Source organism: Lygodium microphyllum, chromosome 27 (genome assembly GCF_053477565.2).
Source record: "Lygodium microphyllum isolate KBCC chromosome 27, Lygodium_microphyllum_v1.1.10, whole genome shotgun sequence".
In the NCBI taxonomy this organism is placed as follows: domain Eukaryota; kingdom Viridiplantae; phylum Streptophyta; class Polypodiopsida; order Schizaeales; family Lygodiaceae; genus Lygodium; species Lygodium microphyllum.
In genome coordinates this window covers 6,729,557-6,736,722 of record NC_141161.1, presented here as the reverse complement: position 1 = coordinate 6,736,722, position 7,166 = coordinate 6,729,557, and positions in this window count along the sequence as shown.

Below are 7,166 nucleotides of genomic sequence, written 5' to 3'. Positions count from 1 at the left end.
ACAAAGAAAGATTCTTGCGGAGGAGATTAGAGTCGCTCCCAAGATGATGAAACATGGTATGCCAAGTAGTAGCATAATTGTAAGCTAGCCTGTGTTTGATGTAACTGCCATTGAGAAAAACAAAACACCTTTGAGCCCAAATATTGGATGGCCCTAGTTGGATTTCTACTAAAAGGGATCAAGCTCAAGCCAAGGACTTGCATGAGGCATAGGCTTCTTAATGGTGAGTTCTATCTGAGTGGTTCTTGCTTCTATTAGGCCTCAAGTTGGGAAGAGATTTTTTTTTTTTGTTGAAGAGATTATTTTTTTGTGTGCTAGTTGGCCCTATTTGGATTTCTACTAAAAGGGATCAATCTCAAGCCAAGGACTTGCATGAGGCATAGGCTCCTTAATGGTGAGTTATGTGTGCAAGTAATTCTTGCTTCTATTAGGCCTCAAGCTGGGAAGATATGATTTTTTTGTGTGTTGGTATTTATCACCACTATATTTATGGTTTAAAGGCTCTACTTATCGAAAGTATATCATCATTAATACAACCACGGGACTGATAGTTTTCTCAATCATAAAAGCCTTTAGGCTATATTCTTGTCCATGGGTACCTATTACAAGTGGGTGGACCTTCTTACACCTTGGTCCAAAGGTCCATTATGTCTGTGTAGTAGTTTGGCCTCTCTTTCGGTTGCACAATAGCTGGGAAATAATTTTCCTTCTAACATGAACCAAGAAAAAATTAAAATATACACTCATGAACATTACATCACTTTGCATATCAATGTTAGCTTGAATGCTTCCAATCTTTTCTTCATCCATACATACAAGGTATGAGAGCATCAAGAAAAGGGGAACAAGATGAACCTTTAAATCTATCTCTCTCTCATGTAATGCATGGTTGATGGTCTAAAGCTTATCTGGCATATTGAATGTCTAAAAGGCTTACACACACACACACACACACACACAGACACACAAAGAAACATGGTATGAGTGGTTGACAGTGTAGAGGGGCTCTAAAACTACACCTCTTTGCTAGTCAAAGTGAGGCGTGCTAGTGGTGGATACATATGTCATAAGTAGGTTCTCTAACACACACATACCACTATGTTTGATTTCATGAGCTAGAGATGTCATAAAATGTTCACGAAGTGAGGGAGCACACAATGCCTCTTTTTTTAATGGTCTTGCGCTAAATCTTGCATATTCCTAAGGAGTTTCAAAAGCTAGCATTGCCAATCTATAGAGAATTACATTGTATTTTAGCATTTGATTTCTTTTTTGTTTGGCAAGCATATGAATGGACTAGAATCAAAAGCACACACTAATAGTTACAAAAATTCCTTAATTTTGAGTTTTCAAAATTAATCAATCAAGTTGGAGAATCGACTTTGATAACCTCTCAAGGAAGTCACTATTTATAAAAATGTGTATCACATGAGTTTAAAAAAAGGGAATATAAAAAAGGATAAGCTTACAAGTATACATTCATAGAAGGAAATATTTTAAAATATGTAAATTTATTCAGATAAATGATTTTTTATATTTCAAATGCAATTTGTTTACAAAAGGGTATTGTTAAATCAAGAAATGGACTAGGTTTTGTCCTCTCTCTCTCTCTCTCTCTCTCTCTCTCTCTCTCTCTCTCTCTCTCTCTCTCTCTCTCTCTCTCTCTCTCTCTCTCTCTCTCTCTCTCTCTATTTGAGAACTATTGAGGAATCTCTCTTTTCATTTAGGAACTATTGAAGAAAAATGCCATCTTTGCTCCATTTCCCACTCAATATGTTTCCCACTCAATATGTTGGCCACTCAATATTCATCACCCTCCCTTTCCCTTGATTAGTGATGGAGCTATAATCTTGCACCACAGCTATATTGACTAGCATAAGGTATGGAAATACAAGCAATCACTTGTTCAATAGACAATGTCCAATAAACAATGTGTTCAATAGTAGACATCATATTGGCTATGCAAGGAGTAGCATGTGTCTGTGTGCATGTGCGCACGTTCTTGTAATCATGAGGTTGGTTCTAGAATTTCATGATAGGTTTCAGAGGGGCTATTGGTGAATACACTAGGATGTTATACCCATCATGTACAACCAGCAAGGTTAGTGCTCCCATGTCTGACCAACCTCAAGTTTCCTTAATGACCATATTGATATGTAGTGCTACCTTGGTCACTGCTCACACCGCCTAGCTCACATTCAAGTTAGTTACACATTCCCCTGAAAGGCCGAGGTAGTGTGCAACCTGTCAGCAAATCCCTTTACATACCAAATTGTGCCCACACCTAACAAAAAATGATGGGTGGCCTAGTGGTTTAAAGACTTAGTTTTGGGATCTTTGGTAGGGATTCATGTCTTGTCAAACACAAAAATCATTTTTTAATGTAAAGACACTCTCTTTAGCTGGCTGAGCATTGAGATGGATTCCAAGATGGGGGAGATCCCTTGCCAAAAGTATCCATCAATTGTGAAATGTGTGACCTATAAGATTGTGTCACGTGGTTGATGGGCACCTCCTTTTTCCTTAAAACCCTCTGGGCGCATTGGTGTGTAACCAACCTCATTCCAAATCTCACTTCCTTCTACCTTTTTTTTTTTAATTTTAAAATATATTTTCACACTATAATCTTATTGTTCTAGTTTGAGGCGTGATTGTCTCTCTCTTTGCATGCACATGCAAGTGTAAAATTCTCTCTCATGGTCACTACACTAGACTCTCTGGTAGTTGGGAAGGTGTGCCAAGAAGGATTTTGTCACAATGGGGAGGAATAGCCCATCATCACAAACAACCATCATCTGTGCAATGAAAATAGTGATACATGGAAGAAGTTGAAGAGGCATGTGTGACTAGGCATGATTCGAGGCATGGCACAATAATTGGCAAAGCGTAGTGAAAGAGAGCTCTTATTCTTCTTCTTCTTCTTCTTCTTCTTCTTCTTCTTCTTCTTCTTCTTCTTCTTCTTCATCTACTTCTTCTTCTTCTTCTTCTTCTTCTTCTTCTTCTTCTTCTTCTTCTTCTTCTTCTTCTTCTTCTTCTTCTTCTTCTTCTTCTTCATCTTCATCATCATCATCATCTTCTTCTTCTTCTTCTTCTTCTTCTTCTTCTTCTTCTTCTTCTTCATCTTCTTCTTCTTCTTCTTCTTCTTCTTCTTCTTCTTCTTCTTCTTCTTCTTCTTCATCATCATCATCATCATCTACTTCTTCTTCTTCTTCTTCTTCTTCTTCTTCTTCTTCTTCTTCATCTAGAAAATTATTTAATTTTTGAAGGGGGGAAGAACCCTCGAAGGCAAAATGAGGTGGGAGAGCATTACACAAATCCAGGCTCATCGCTGCAATGCCTTGACTAAGAGCCACAAGGTAACCCTCTTTCTCACCATTAATGATCATAGCTCAGTAGTGGCAACATCAATTTTGCATCTCTTCCTTAGAAATTTGATTCTATCCTGCAGGTAATTGATTTTACAATGAAACTAGACAGAGTTTATGATATCCCTATAATTCGTGTAATGACAAGTTTAATTGCATCCCTATGTTAGACAAGGCTAAAGCTCTTTACTACTATCAAGGGGGAGGCAAGAGGGACTGTAGGAAGTCAACACATGTGCATCATGTTATCATATGGCATGGAGGCATCCACATTGTCAGGGGGGCTATGGCAAAGGCACCATTTTGGGAGCAAGTGGGCAGCAAGGTAGTTGATGGTACCTCTCTCTCTATATATATATATGTGTGTGTGTGTGCACTTTAATCATTCTTCTCTTCAACCTAGCATTCTAGTGTCAAGATTGTGGGAGAGAAGGAAGGAGTCTCGCTTGAAGCTTTCTTGCTTGCACAATGGGGGAAGACACACAAGGGTGGAGGCTGAAAACAGTTTTCCTCTTCTTAGTTGTGTAAGCCAAAAGAACTCAAATACAAAGAAATAGAAGAACCCTAGATATGGGTCTCAAACCAAACTCAACTAACTAAGGTGGCATACTAACTGAGCCACGAACTAGAGTAGATAAGGATAGCTATCATGTAGCTATTATTCAGGGGCGGTGTACCAACCGCATCTGCAACTGACAAGTCGGTGACATAAATACACAACGGTCACCCTGGCGTGTCACGAGTGGAGCTCGATATCTCAACACTCCCCCTCGAGCTCAATCCCAATTCCTGCACACCAAGCAGGTCTCTGAACTTGCGCAGCTTCTTTGCGCCCAATGCCTTCGTGAATATGTCAGCTACCTGATCCTCTGTGCTGACATAAACTAGATCAATAAGACCTAGTAAAACCCTCTCTCGCACATAGTGATAATGCACCTCAATGTGCTTTGTTCTAGCATGATAGACTGGGTTATTTGCCAAGTGTATACTACTCATGTTGTCACAATAAATGACAACTGGCCCATCTGTAGACTGATGCATATCATAAAGTAGCTTATGCAACCAAGCTACCTCACATGTAGTCATTGCTGCACCCCTGTACTCAGCCTCTGTGCTCGACAAGGCAACTGTAGGCTGTTTCTTGCTGCTCCAAGTGACTGCAGCACTCCCAAAAGAGAACACATATCCACTAGTAGATCGTCTATCAGAAATACTACCAGCCCAATCAGCATCAGTGTATCCATGCAGCTGTATCTGAACCCCAGTCTCATAAAATAGTCCATACTGCAATGTGGACTTCACATACCTGAGTATGCGTCTAGCCGCATCCAAATGTGGTTTCCTTGGAGCCTGCATAAACTGACTTACCAATCCAACGGCATAGCTCAAATCTGGCCTGGTAATAGTCATATAAATCAAACTTCCTACTATGCGTCTATACATAGTAGGGTCTTCTAGAAGCTCACCTGCATCTGTACTCAGCTTCACATTCTGCTCCAAAGGAACTGAAATAGGCTTACAGCCTGTCATCCCATATTTGGACAGCATGTCCAATCCATACTGCCTCTGCAAGAGCTGTATCCCACTTGGTGATCTAATCACCTCAATGCCCAAGAAATAACGCAGCTCTCCCAAATCCTTCATCTCAAACTTCTGCTTCAATAGCATTTTCACATGAAGGATATCTTCATCACTGTCACCTGTCATAATCAAATCATCAACATAAATGACAAGTAGCATAATACCTTTCTCTGTTTTTCTCACATAAAGTGAGAAACCTGCCTTGGAAATCTGAAAGCCAATAGTGACAAGATACTGTCCTATCTTGTCAGACCATGCTCTAGGTGCTTGCTTCAAGCCATACAAGGCTTTCTTCAACCTGCAAACAAACTCAGGATGAACAGCATGCACATAACCTGGTGGCTGCTCCATATAGACCTCTTCTTGCAAATCACCATGCAAGAAGGCATTCTTTACATCCATCTGATGTAAAGACCATCCCTTTGATGCAGCCATAGCAATGACTGCTCTTACGGTTGCCATCCTTGCAACCGGACTGAATGTTTCTTCATAGTCAATGCCATATGTTTGTGCATACCCCTTGACTACTAATCTTGCCTTGTATCTGTTCACAGAACCATCTGCATTGTGCTTCACTTTATAAACCCACTTACAGCCAATTGCATTCTTACCTTTAGGCAAAGGTACCAATTCCCATGTAGCATTTGCTTCCAAGGCATCCATTTCTTCATCCATGGCTTTCTCCCATTTTTCTTTTCCCATGGCTTGCTCAAAAGAAGTGGGTTCTGGTTCCTGTATCACCTTGACCATATATGCATAGTGAATGGCTGTAAATCCATCATATTTCAGCCTATCCACAGGATACCTAACTCTGGTAGACCTGCGCAAAGTGGGTTCACTTCCAGGTGCTCTCAAAACATCCCTGGTCTTCCTTACTCCAGGTGTAACAATAGAAGGAATACCCAACTCATCATCAATGCTCTGTTCTGAGCCACTGGATTCACCATCCACATAAGAGTGACCTGCATTCACATCAAACATGGGCTGATCAACCTTCTCTTTTCCTTTTCGTGATACCTGCATACCACTATCTGCATTACTTTGAGAAGATTCTCCTGATCTCAATCTGCCTGTCCATGGCGAAGAATGTGAACCACTGCTAGAGGACGCTCCAGGTCCACTAATATTTTGTGACTGCTGCTGTGAATTCTGTGCAGCATTACCATTTTGTGCATCTACATCATCAATCACATTTACTGGTTTATACCAGCTACTCATCTCATCAAAAACAACATCTCTGCTCACTGTAAACTTACGAGTAGAAGGGTTATAGCATCTATACCCTTTTTGCTGCAGAGAGTAACCAATAAAGATGCACTTCTCAGCTTTTGGATCCAACTTGGATCTCAACTCATCTGGCACATGTACATAGGCAATGCAACCAAAAATTTCCAGATGAGAAATATCTGGTTTCCTACTAGTATACCTCTCCTCTGGGGTCATTCCATGTATTGCTGCAGTGGGAGTCCTGTTCATTATGTAGACTGCTGTAGCAACTGCTTCAGCCCAATAAAAATCTGGCAGGTCTTTTTCATTGAGCATGGCACGAGACACCTCTCCAATATGTCTGTTTTTTCTTTCTGCAATTCCATTTTGCTGTGGGGTATGACTGCATGAATATTGCTGCTTTATGCCATGCTCCTGCAAGAACCTTGCAAACTCATTTGAGAGGTACTCTCCCCCTCCATCTGACCTTAGGCATTTTACTTGCAGACCTGTTTCTTTTTCAACCATAGCTTTAAGATTTTTGAAATGCCCAAAAACTTCACTTTTCTTTTTCATAAAATACACCCAAACTTTTCTGCTATAGTCATCAATAAAACTGACAAAATAATGACAGCCTCCAAGAGATGCAGCTTTAGTAGTCCACACATCAGAGTGGATTAATTCCAATGGCTTCTCACTCTCTTGAACATGTCTAGGAAATGGTTTCCTTGCCTGTTTTCCAAACTGACAGGCTTCACATACCTTATGCATTTCTGCAACCTTGAATTTAGGCAAACCTGCAACAATATTTTGGGCCTGCATTGATTTAAGTCGCTGTACATTAACATGACCAATGCGTTTATGCCAGATATCAATATCTGCAAATACACCGGTCCCATGTGCAAACATTGCTGCACTCAATTCAGACATGTCTGCATCCAACGTAAACATTCTGCCCTTCTTCTTTCCTTTTGCTATCAAGCGACCTTTATTTTTCATATCCTCAACAAAGCA